Source organism: Agelaius phoeniceus, chromosome 16, assembly GCF_051311805.1.
Source record: "Agelaius phoeniceus isolate bAgePho1 chromosome 16, bAgePho1.hap1, whole genome shotgun sequence".
Lineage (NCBI taxonomy): Eukaryota > Metazoa > Chordata > Aves > Passeriformes > Icteridae > Agelaius > Agelaius phoeniceus.
The window spans coordinates 9,736,039-9,747,948 of NC_135280.1; positions in this window are offsets into that span (position 1 = coordinate 9,736,039).

Consider the following 11,910-nt stretch of genomic DNA (forward strand, 5'->3'; position numbering starts at 1 on the left):
GATAAGTCTGTTTCACTGTAACAGAGAGCACATTAGATCTTCAGATTATGTGAAAACATAGTTGTCATCTACTATTCCCTTCAGCTTTTCTCTTTTGGTAAAATGCTCACCACAGGTCAAAAAAAAAAAAGCTAGAAAATCAACCCTGCTGGAACAAGGGGTGGGTTTGGGGTTTTTTTTCAAAATTGTCTGGAGTTAGGAAAACAAACTGAAAAACTCCTAGACAATCTAGGTTTTATCCTCAGGTACTCCAGGAGCAAATGTGGCCTATATATCAGTTTATATAGATCCATATGCACACAAACCCCAAACGATGAGGGCTCTCAACGTTGTGACTCCAACACTAAGTTGTGCACATTGACTTAGTCATGTGAATTTCTATAAGTTCAGTTAAATGCAGGTTACTGAATTCCAACTGCTTATTTTAAAAATTACAAAATTTTGCTTTCCATGCTAGTTTTTCAGGGAAATAAATTACACAGATGCACTGCCAGCCTGTTGGTTCTTATCCTTTCCCTCATAACTTTTGAATGAATTGGCTAATTTTGATCAAATTTGACAAGAGGACTCTGTCTAAAAGATTTGAAGTTCCAACAAGTTTCCATGAGAACTGACAGTTGAGTAGGAGATAAAGACTGACATGAGTCTTCCCAGTGAGGAAAATATTGCTGTGTAAGCTCAGCAATTATCTATTATGCTTGAGATACCCACCAGTTGATGATTGTGTATGTATCAGCCACACAATCCTCTTGCATGGAATTTGGAAGCAATTACAGGTCTCCCGTTTCTCTGCCAGCCACAGGCTGGAAACAGGGGAGTGGTTGGCAGTACATTTGTTGGTTTTAGCAACAAAAAGTGAATGAAGAAGGGAGCTTTGATTGGATGGAACTTCATTTGAAGCCAAGCTTCAGCATATACACTGTAATCATATAAATCTGTTAAATTCCAAAGTGTTTATAATCATGACCCACCACAATCCAAAACAGTAAAACCCGGGATCAGGTTGGAAACCATCACTGTGGCACTTACAGTGAGTGAACAAGGCTGCACACAAGCTGCTGTTTGCATTCTCAGGGCAAGTTAAAGGAGCACCTTGGGCTGCCAGCCCTTGCTCCAGGAGGCCACAGGCAATCCCAGCCTGCTTGGGCTGGAGGCACAGAAGCCCTGCTGGGAATTGCCACATCCTGTGATAACACCTTAGTAAGTGAATCCTTTAGAATGCTTGATGCATTGTGAAAGAACTCTTGCACCTTTCCAGGCCTTTGTCTGATGCTCCTTGGCTCACATCTAACAGAGATTCCCAGTGATGCTGGTTCCTCACCTCTGCCCAGTTCTGCTGATGGCAGCCCCCAGCTCTGAAGGTGATGCTGTGTTTCTTTCCTGTCTCCTCAGCCAGTCTCACCAATGCTACAGAACAAGGAAAAACAAGCTCCCATCAGTCCTTACCCCATTTAGTTCCCCTGCTTCTTCAGGACAAGCATTGCATTACCTTTGTATGCAAAGGCATCACAGCAGGAGCTCGTGTTCTGTTCTTTTTCTACTACTATGAATCCTTGATCTTTTCCAGGCATTGCTTCCAAAGACAGGATTGCATTCTGCTGATGAAGTACTTCACTTACATCTGCTCAGACCTAATAAACACTCCAGAACTGGAGGTCCATCACTGTTACTCAAAATACTTGTTTGAATTATCATTTAGGCAGTCATATCCCTCCCTCATTCAGATGTTGCAGAGCATAAATGATAAGAAACCATTCCAAAGAAATCTGCATTGCAGTCATAATCAAAGTGAGTAAATAAAGAAAAGCTGACAGGCCCTCACACAGTAGGCAAATTGCTGTGATCTCACAGAGAAAGGTAATGGTTTTCTTTTTAATACAGCTTTCCTTCTAGATTCAGAGACCTTCATGTTAAATTAAATATTTTTAGCACCCACACGACCATCTAGAATTAAATTGCAGCAGTTCCTTAGCATCTAAGAAAGAAAGCAATGATAGATCACTGTGATTCTCCTGTCCTTGTACAGAATCAAAGAATCGTTTACTAATAGACTGAATGCTTCTGAAAGCAGAAATCACACAGCTCCATCTTGTGGAAGATGAGATTCCTTGTGAAATGTCAGCTCAGTTCATCTTCTGTCTTTGGTAATGATTTTGCCTTAGATGTTTTAACATACAGGTTTTACTTACCACAGTTTTTCCTTTCATAGGTGCTTTACACAACTTCACCATGAGCAGGAACAATCTGCCCGGTGTTTTTATTTATGTTCTGCTGTTGTATTTTAGTTACCCATAGTATTCTCCCAAACTGGTCCATACTTCAGCAGCTCATATTTGTACCAAGTGGTGCAGAATCAACTCTCCAATTTTCTTTCTATCCTCTTTCTTTGTCCTGTAAGAGCTTGAACACCTTGCAAAAGTGTCCTCAGTGAGCACACCATCCATAATACTAAACATATTTGATTTTCAGCCTAGGGGCACTTCTTAGCAGGAAGCATTTTCAATACAGTTTGGATGACATAAAAATGCAGAGCAGCAGAGTTTGCCTCATTCATGTAACACAACTTGGATCTGTAATGCTTCCATAATATAATGCCATTAAAGTAAACCAAGCCAGAATTACTTTTAGGTCAGATGAACCAAGTAACTTTTCACAACACTACCAAACAAGTCTTCATGAATTCTGGAGACAACTGTGGGATTGGTCCTTATTTCCTTGTTACAGAATCTTTGTCCTTTTGAGAGCTTTGGAATGGTTTGGACATCAAAACCAGCACTGAAAACATGCACTCAACATAAACCTCAGTGCCACACTACCAAGAAAAAATGAATGTTTATATTTTTGACCATACATTGTACTTTGGGATAGCATATTAAACCACATGTACCAACATAGGGCTACTAACTGAAATCCACCAAGATAAATGTTCCTTGGGCTTTAGTATGGAACACTTTGTAGAACTTCACAATGTATTTGGATGTTTCCAGCAAACCTTGGTGTTTGAAGAAGGTATTCCTCATAAGCCACAGTAAACTGTAAAATTCTCTATGAGGTTGTCCCAGCCTACATTCACTGAAGTTTTCAGAAAAAACAGAAGTAATGTGACTCATGGGACTACTCACAGATGACTCTGGAAACTTATTTCCCATTAATTTTCAACTGAAATGCACGAGTGGTCAAAAATGACCACAAACCTTCCCTCAAGTCTTTTAATTTAATTAAAAGTATAAATGATCCTAAGTATTTTCATCTTTTTAATTAGTTTTAAATTAATTTTCAGTGTGAGAGCCAGAAGTCCGAAGAGAAAGGCAAGGAATTGCTCATAGAAACTTCTCCAAATCTGCATGATGAATGTCAGCATGATAACCAAAACTAGCTGCTTATTAAAACACTGGTTTGGACTATATTAATACATACTGGCAAAAGAAAAAACTAAGTAGAAAAAAAATCTCCCCAAAAATCATCCCAAATATGTATTTTTAACTAGCATTCTGGGGCCCAAGGGTGGAAAAATAGAATAGCATCTCATGATTGTTTCCCTACAAAGGATATTCCTTATTGTCCTATTGAGATGATTCACCACAACTTCACTCCCCTGAATCCATCTTCCACACTGACAAAGGTTATGGCACTCCTTCCTCCTGGTAGGAGTCAAACCAGCAACTTTCCAGATATGACTGACAAGAAAAATCTCATCTCTTCTGCTAACCTTTTTTATTGTATGAAACTTCTGGAACAGCAGCGACTTGATTTTATTTTATTAAGTCTTGAAGTGATCTTTGTTTCTCTTAGAAGCATTCATATGACTATGAAGCACTAAAAGCCAAAACCCACAGAAAGGATGAAGAAAAGAAGCCAAAGGAAAAGACCCTCCAAGGTTCATACACCACCCCAGTAACAGCTGTCAGTCCTGACAGGACACAGCTGCCTCTGAACCAGGGGGAGGCAAGAGCTCCCCTTTGTCCCATCCCTGTTCAGGCCAGGTTTCAGAATCTGCCAAGAAGGCTGGCAATTAGTGCCCATCATGACAGGTTTTTCTGTGATATGGACACCTCTTCAAGAGGTATTGGACTTACACTATCAAACTACCTTGCATCTGTATCCACAGACCCTCTGTATGGCTTGGCAGCCCTCAGTACCTACCAAGATTAGCCATGTAGAGATTGAAACCATATTTCTCCATCATAAAAAGACTACACTGGGCAGTTTACAGCTGGAAGTTCTCTTAAGCTTTTTGAGAAGGTGCCAAGAGACATCAACTAGAAAGACCAAGTAATTTGTCCAATAAAGCTGCAATTATTTCATTCCCCAAAAGCAGAGGATTAAAAATCATGTTAATCAGGATAAATATTGAGAAAGTATTAAAGCATTATTACAAGACAAACCAAACAAGAGTTGCTGACTATTACAACTGCTACAATTAATACTTTATAGTAATACACTGTGTTGCCTATGTTGCTTAGAAACCACATAATTACACATACTTAATCAGCCTTAACCTATGTATTTTCATTACCTTAATGCATACCATTAAAATTCAAATGTTATCAAAATACAACATTAGAAATAATTTTGCATTTCCTATTTTATATTGAAAAAGTATATGATTAAATGCTGTCTTTGAGGCAGGTCATTCTAGTTAAAAAAAGGACAAAGGACAGTACAAACACCTCAATCCTCTTGTTTCCCTCTCATTTATCTCTTCCTTTTCTGATCCACAAGCATTCTGAATAAGGTATTGAAAGTATAATCCCAATTTCCCTGGTAATCTAAATGGGAGATTTGACTGCAGGAGAAAGCAAACACCAGTCTTAGAGCAGAGAGAAACAAAAAGTAAAAAGCCTCTAAGACTTTGCAGGTAACCAGTTTTAATGTAAAGGCTGTTGTTTCATTATGCACGAATAGGAGTATGAGTCTTTGGATTCTAAAGTACTTTAATCAATGTTCAAGGGTTTTTAAGGACCTCATTATGTACCTCTTTTACAGGATTATGAATATTTGCAAATGGGGTCATGTGGCAAAGCTTCAAAGGCTACAAAGTTAGATCAAGATATATTTTCTAAAACTCTTCAAAATATTTCAAAATCAGAAGAGCTGCCCCAATATGTATTGCCACATTCAAAGTATCAACCTTCCCTTTGAATTTTAGCAACACCAATTTTTCATATATATTATATATATTATATATTACTGTCCTCCTTCCTCACTGCTTTCCTCTGACGATGATGTCTGCACCATTTCATCCAACAGTACTAAGAGTTTCAGTCAAATAAAAGAAAAAGGTACAAAATTAAAGCTCTGTATACTAAACTAAGTTGATTAAATTAATGTAATTTACTTGACAACAATGTGCAAGGATTAATAAACAGACTTAGATTATAGGTGACCACCTCTATTACTGTTTTTTGCTTCTTCTGATGAGTTCTCTGCTCATTAGAGAAACAGGAAAAACCAAAATGTAATAATTAGGATAGGTCAGCAAAGACAGAATGGGGTTTGAGCAGCAACACTGCTTGAAAAAAAGGGATGTAGAAAAGGACAGAGAATTTTTCTACCTCCAGCTCTCTGTCCATAAGTGACACTTCTGGAGGCTCTCCAGGAAGGCAAGATCCAGAGTTAAGCACATGGCCTGATGTTGTTATTGTATTGCAGGGGTTCCATGCTGTTGTCTCCTTACCACAAAAGTCCCAAACCTTCTTGGTGTTTCTCATGGGCATCTCCTCAGAGCACTGACTCTTTCTTCTCCCCAAAGCAGCCACTGACCCCAGTTCCCTTCTCAAGGGCCCACCCCACTCTTTTATAGCATCTTCTTCTCATTGCTTACACCTGTGGCCTGGTAAAGTCAGGCCTGTTCCTGATCTCTGATAATTGGCCCAGCTGCAGCTCCTTAGGGGTGAGATCACTTTCTACACTGTCTTTATTTTCTTATATTCTATCCCCCTACAGTCTGACAGCACAGGAGGGACACATTGTAACATATTGCACCCAAAAAAGCTTTCAAAAGGGGGTACAGTGGAATCCAGAAAAAAATTAGTTCAAAGCTCCCTGAAGATATTTTTGAATTGTATCCATCTGTAAGGGCTGTCAGCCCCACCACCTCTTACCCTCATCGGCCCCACAGCCCCTGGAGACAGACTGGCCTCTGTCTCTCACCCCATGGACACCATACCCTGAGAGGAGCCCTCCAGGCGCTGTTTTCAGAAGTAAAATGAGTTTTGTACAGGGTGGAGGGGACTGATGTCTGTGAAGATCCTCCAGAGGGGAGACTGGTTGATAACAGCACAAAGGAAGAACAAAAGGCAGATTTGGTACACAATGAGGGTGTCAAAGGAGGCATAGCAGAAGAAATAATACCCATAATGAGTTATTAATGGTACTGAAATTGTACCATCCATTTGTTAAAATGAATATGCTTGACTGTAGATTTTCTTGTCAGTCTATATATTTTGATTTTGTGCACCACACAGCTCAGCAGTAAATTACTGCAATTAACTTTGATTCCTTAGGATCCACAGCACTAGCATTTCCACATCTCATGACTGAGGCTAGAATTCAATTCTAAATTCTTGTCTAAAGAGCCCTTACAAAGTAAGTGGTTACTCTGAAAAGTGCTGACAAACTTCAGCAGAAATTCTATACAGATCTATTTCTCATAAGAAAAATATTTCCAAAAATATCCCCAGAAAATTTAGTTTATCCATCACAGTAAAGTTTGAAAAAGAGCTGAACAGCTTGAGTTAATTCCTTAACAAACACCTTATGTATTCAGTCACCATTTTTGGACTCCAAAGACAGACACTGCAGTGAGAATCTTCCCTTCCAGATAAGATGTTTTTCATGCTGTTCCTTTTCGAGTTTAGTAGCACATCCACTGTGAAAGTAGCACGGTTCCATCTGTGCCCTTCTAGAGAGTCAGACACTTTATCCATAACAAATCTGCGTGGCTCACTGGCTTTGGCTCTGTGAGTACAAAAGAACTTGACAAAAACAAACTGCAAATAATCAGATGCAAGGTGTAACTCTCTGAAGAAAGTTAGAGCCCGACCTTGGTTAGGAGAAACCACAAATCACATGTCAATAGAGGGTGGGCAAGGGAGGAGAGACAAAACAGTAGAACCAGGGGGACCAAGAGATTACACAGTAAAAAATCTGCCAGGAAATAGCAAGAAGAACCCATCCTCTGAATCAAATTTGACAAAGTGTAAAAAGAGTCAAGACAGATATTTGTTTCTGATTAAGAACTCTAGTAGTTTAGTAGTTTCTCTAGTAGTTTCATGTCTATGTATGAGACATGCTTTCCTGGATCTGTTCCCATAACTTTGCAGTGAGCTACTGGGCAATTCCCAGCACTGAATTAATTTAATTTCCATAAGAAGGTTCTGTGATTTGTAAAAGCCACTGTGTGAAACAATTAATTGCTGCTGTATCACTAGAGTATAACTCAGAAAATGATACATAGATAATGGAGATAATGGACAATTTTGTCATGACTTGGAAATCCTGCCAAGGGATCATGATCAAAAGGGCAAAAGCCAGCACAGAAGTGGACCAAATCTACTTGCCAGTACTTTCTTTTTATATCACAGCAGACTTCAGGGACCACAAAGAGCATCTGATCCTCTTTTGGTAGTGCACAAGCAAAGAGGATTTTACAAGCTATGACACTACTTGCTCCATTTGACTCCACTGTGAAGAGCCAGGAAAATTAAGCATGTGCACACATCTCAACCACTTCCAGCTCAAACTCTGACCCAGCTGCATGAAAGCAATGCCCTGTGAAGTGGCACTCTTACCTACTCCATTAGACTACAAATGTGGGGAGATAATAGAGGTAGTTTTTTAATTGCCAAATTATTCACTGTGGTTTTGACAAATACCATGGCTAAGATGGCTGGTCCCTTTCCCAAAAGCACTCAACAAATCCCCGTTGCAGCTCTCTTATAAAGTTACCTTGCACCATTCATCTGGTAAATAAAAATCCTTGGGAAAAAATGGAAACAATGAGAAAGCAGTTCCAAGCATATTCAGACAGTTGTAATTGCTATGGAAACCAAATCTAGTAATAGTCCTTTGCTTCAGAGCATCAGAGGGAAATCATGATAAACTGACAGCAGAGCCAAGTGTAATACTGCCTAAGAATTCAAAGTTCAAGCTTCAAGAGAAAATTCAACCTTTGCATAGGAAAAGCTTTCATGCCCTCCCACCTTGCAGGTTCCTTTGCAGCACATCTCTGTGGATGAGCACTTTGGGATTGATTTCTGCCCAGGCTTCCCAAATGGCAGCTGAAGTAGCACTTAGGGCTGGCAGCATCGTTACAGTTGTTACAAAATACAAAGATACAGCCTATTTAGCCTAGAAGTTTTCCTGATTTTATGGCTAGAAGATTTAGGAAACCTGCAAACATGTAACTCCATTCAAGCAATGTCAATTCTTTTCAAGCTCCAAAGAGACTGATAATAGGGTCAAAGAGGGTAATGGGGTCGTGGATTCAGAGATCATTAATGACAGCAATTCCTTTAATGGTTTACCCACCTAAATTAAGGTGGGTAAAATAAGAAGCTACTAATCTTAGACTAAAAAAATCAAATTATTTTAGAATACTCTATGCCTTGCTTTCATTTCTGTATATGAAATATTCTCAATTTATTTGGCTGTGTCTGCACTACACTAACCTGTTAATTGATAGGTCAGAATATTTTCAACATTTCATTTCCTTTCCTTGCAGCAGCCCACCTGCTGACACACCAGAGGTTATTTCCCTACTCTTCCCAATCAACCCCAACAACTCTTTCTGAGTTTCATCACACCAATTCTCAAATTTGTGTTTTGAATAAAATTAGACAATGCAATATGCATATATCTGCTACTCCAAATTCTGGCCAAAAGTCATCAGTGCTGATGTGCCAGCCTCGATTCTCCCCAGGTACAAAATTCCCAGAAACAGTACCAGCCCAAATATTACTGCAGAGGAGCACTGGACTGCAAACACTAACACTCCTTTGCCTTTCTTCAGGGAAATCCCATCCCATTACAGCCTCAGAAAGGAAAATTCCACAAACAGTTTTATTTATCAAAGGCTTACAGTAATAAATCCTTACTGCAGTTGTTTATAAGCAACAACTGCTGCTTTTTAAAATGTCACTTTGTTTGAAAATTCCACACAACTGCCTATAAATGGTATTTGTGTAATTAAGGTTTGAGTTTATGATCATCTGAATCTTGCCTTTCCCACCTTTTTTTTTATTAAGGTCTTCTAGGCCATAGAAACCAACTGACTTCCCACAAAAAATCTACAAACACCCATTTTCTATGCTACAATCAGTTAGAGGGGAGCAAACAACCCCATTTTGTCAGGAGAAGCACGGGATGCAAATTTGTGCTGACATTATCCTGACAATCAGAAGGCAAACACTAACAATTCTCACCTAATGCCATTTGTTTTAGCACTAAACCACCACCAGTTTTTACATAAATGTGGACAGGTGGGTGTGAACCTTACAGACCATCCTGTCCTGTGGTCACAGCCTCTTCATGAGAGCTGTGTCAGTCAGAAAGGGATTGATCCAATCCCCAAATCACACCCTGGGCGTTCAGAAAAAAGTCACCAAAATATACAGCAAGTTACACAATCAGCTACACACAAACACTTCAACACTTGTTCACAAGCCAAAATAATGTTTGGTTCTAAAAATTAGTTACATTAAAAACCCCTTTTGTTTATAAAACATAAAGCAATGTAGCACCAATATAGCAAGGACATTCACTTGGTTTCTCTAAAATCTGCCACTGGGATATCAGCAGAGTTATCAAACTCATGTATTAAAAACTGGCAGGAAAATTGACACTTCTAATAACACTCATAACATTATATTGTCATCAATTTTTTTTTTTTTAATTTAGGATCAGAAAACACAAAATCTTCAACTTAAATTGAAAGAAGCAGATTTGCATTGCCACTACCACACAAGAACTCTACACTGGTCACAATGGTGCAAATGTTCCCCATTGCATCATCAACTGCTACTAAGTCAGTTATTTGTAACATTTCTTCTATGAAATGAGCAGCTACACATCACTGAGTGAATATGCCCATGGCCCTCAGAAATGTGTGACAGATGTAATGTCCATTGACCACATGTAATGTATTAAAACATTTCCTCTATCTGATATTTCTATATATTGCTACCATAAAGAAACCTCTTTGCATTTCATTACTTTTGCATCTAGAAATTATTAAGTAGGATAGTCTGCACAGTCACCACATCTGTTATTTCTATAAGATGCAGAAAGAGAGGGGGAAAAGTCCAAATTAAGGTTGTTCAGGACACTGAAGTACAAACTACATGTATGTATCTTTGAAGTTTTAAACTTACCTTTATAATTGTGGAGAATAAAAACATCCTGTGGAAAACATTGACAGCTGTTTAGGTCTAATCCAGAGTTTACTTAAGACAAATGATGCTGAAGACACTTGTGTGACTTGTATGGCAATTACAAAGGTAAGTTTAAGGGGAAAAAAGGGGGAGTTGGCAATTCCAGGGTGTCCTGGCTGGCAGAGGCAGTGCAGGGTGAGAACTCCCCTTTCCCTCACTGATGTTCCCCATCCATCAGACCAGAGCCCAGATATCAGCTCTTTTATTGCAGTTGATTTTTTTACCCAGAAAAGCCATGTCATATTTAATTTTTACAATAGCCTCAATGAAAAAGAATAATTAGGTTTTCTTTTAAAGGGGTAATATTTTTTAACTTCTAAAGAATGTTCTGTATGTAGACTGCTGGAGAAAAATCTATTTCAGCCAATTACAGATCACAGAAAGTGCCCCCCTCAAAACTACCTGTTCTAAGAATATGAATAAATGTGGCTGAAACACAGGTTCTAATCAATTTCCAGATTATAAAACACTTTTTTTTCAATTTCCTATATATACTCAAACAAAAGACAAATACCAGTATTTCTAAATCCAACAACAAAGCAAACCAAAGACACAAAAAATCCACAGAGTTGGCAATCTCACCATGTTTTTTATGTAAATTATTTAAATAATATTTTTCTTCTCACAGGGAGTCCTCTCCAGCTCTTCACATGACCAGTAATAAAAGTTTATGAATGTGGCACAAAAGATCTGTTACTGTCTTCAGACAAGACTGTTGTCATTACCCAAATGAGCAGATTAATGACTCAGTCATGATTTTAGCATTTTCCTCTTTCACAGTAATGAGAAATAACTTGTAAACATTAAAATTTAAAAACAAATTAGTTGTCAAAAGTGTATCACAAAGACTAACATTAACATTGCTGATCCAAATAACAAGGAGTGAGCCAAATACGAATCCCCCCTCCAGGGATTTGTTCTATTGCACTACCAGGCAATTAACCTGACTTTCATTTAGTGTTGATATGATCAAATAAATAGATTTGTTAATGCATTTTTAAAATACACAAGTCAATGTCTTCCTTGGGAGGTTGATAATGGGCTGCACTGATCATCTCATATCATCTATCAGTTTGAAAGCAACTTATCATTTGTGAGTGCTTACTATTATATATGGAATGAAATGCCAAAAGCTACATAAAAAACATGTTTAAAATTAAAACCAAGCCTTGATTGTTGCATATAGAAATGTGTTCCTGCACTCCCCTGAATAACATTCTCCCAGCCTATTATTCCCAAATTTAAAATTAAATAGCTATTTCTTAGACAAATTTTATTTATCTTGTTCCTAGTCAGGTTATTTCTTGTGTGCTTATGAATTTTTTTTTCAATATTAATCTAGTGTTTTGCAAAGAAAAATTGCACAAAAATAAATTGCAAGATTTAGGCCTAACTTCTGGTCTCCAAAGGTAAGAAATGACAGCCCTCTGCTGGCTAACAAATATGTACCCACAAGAAGGACATCTCACAACAGCTT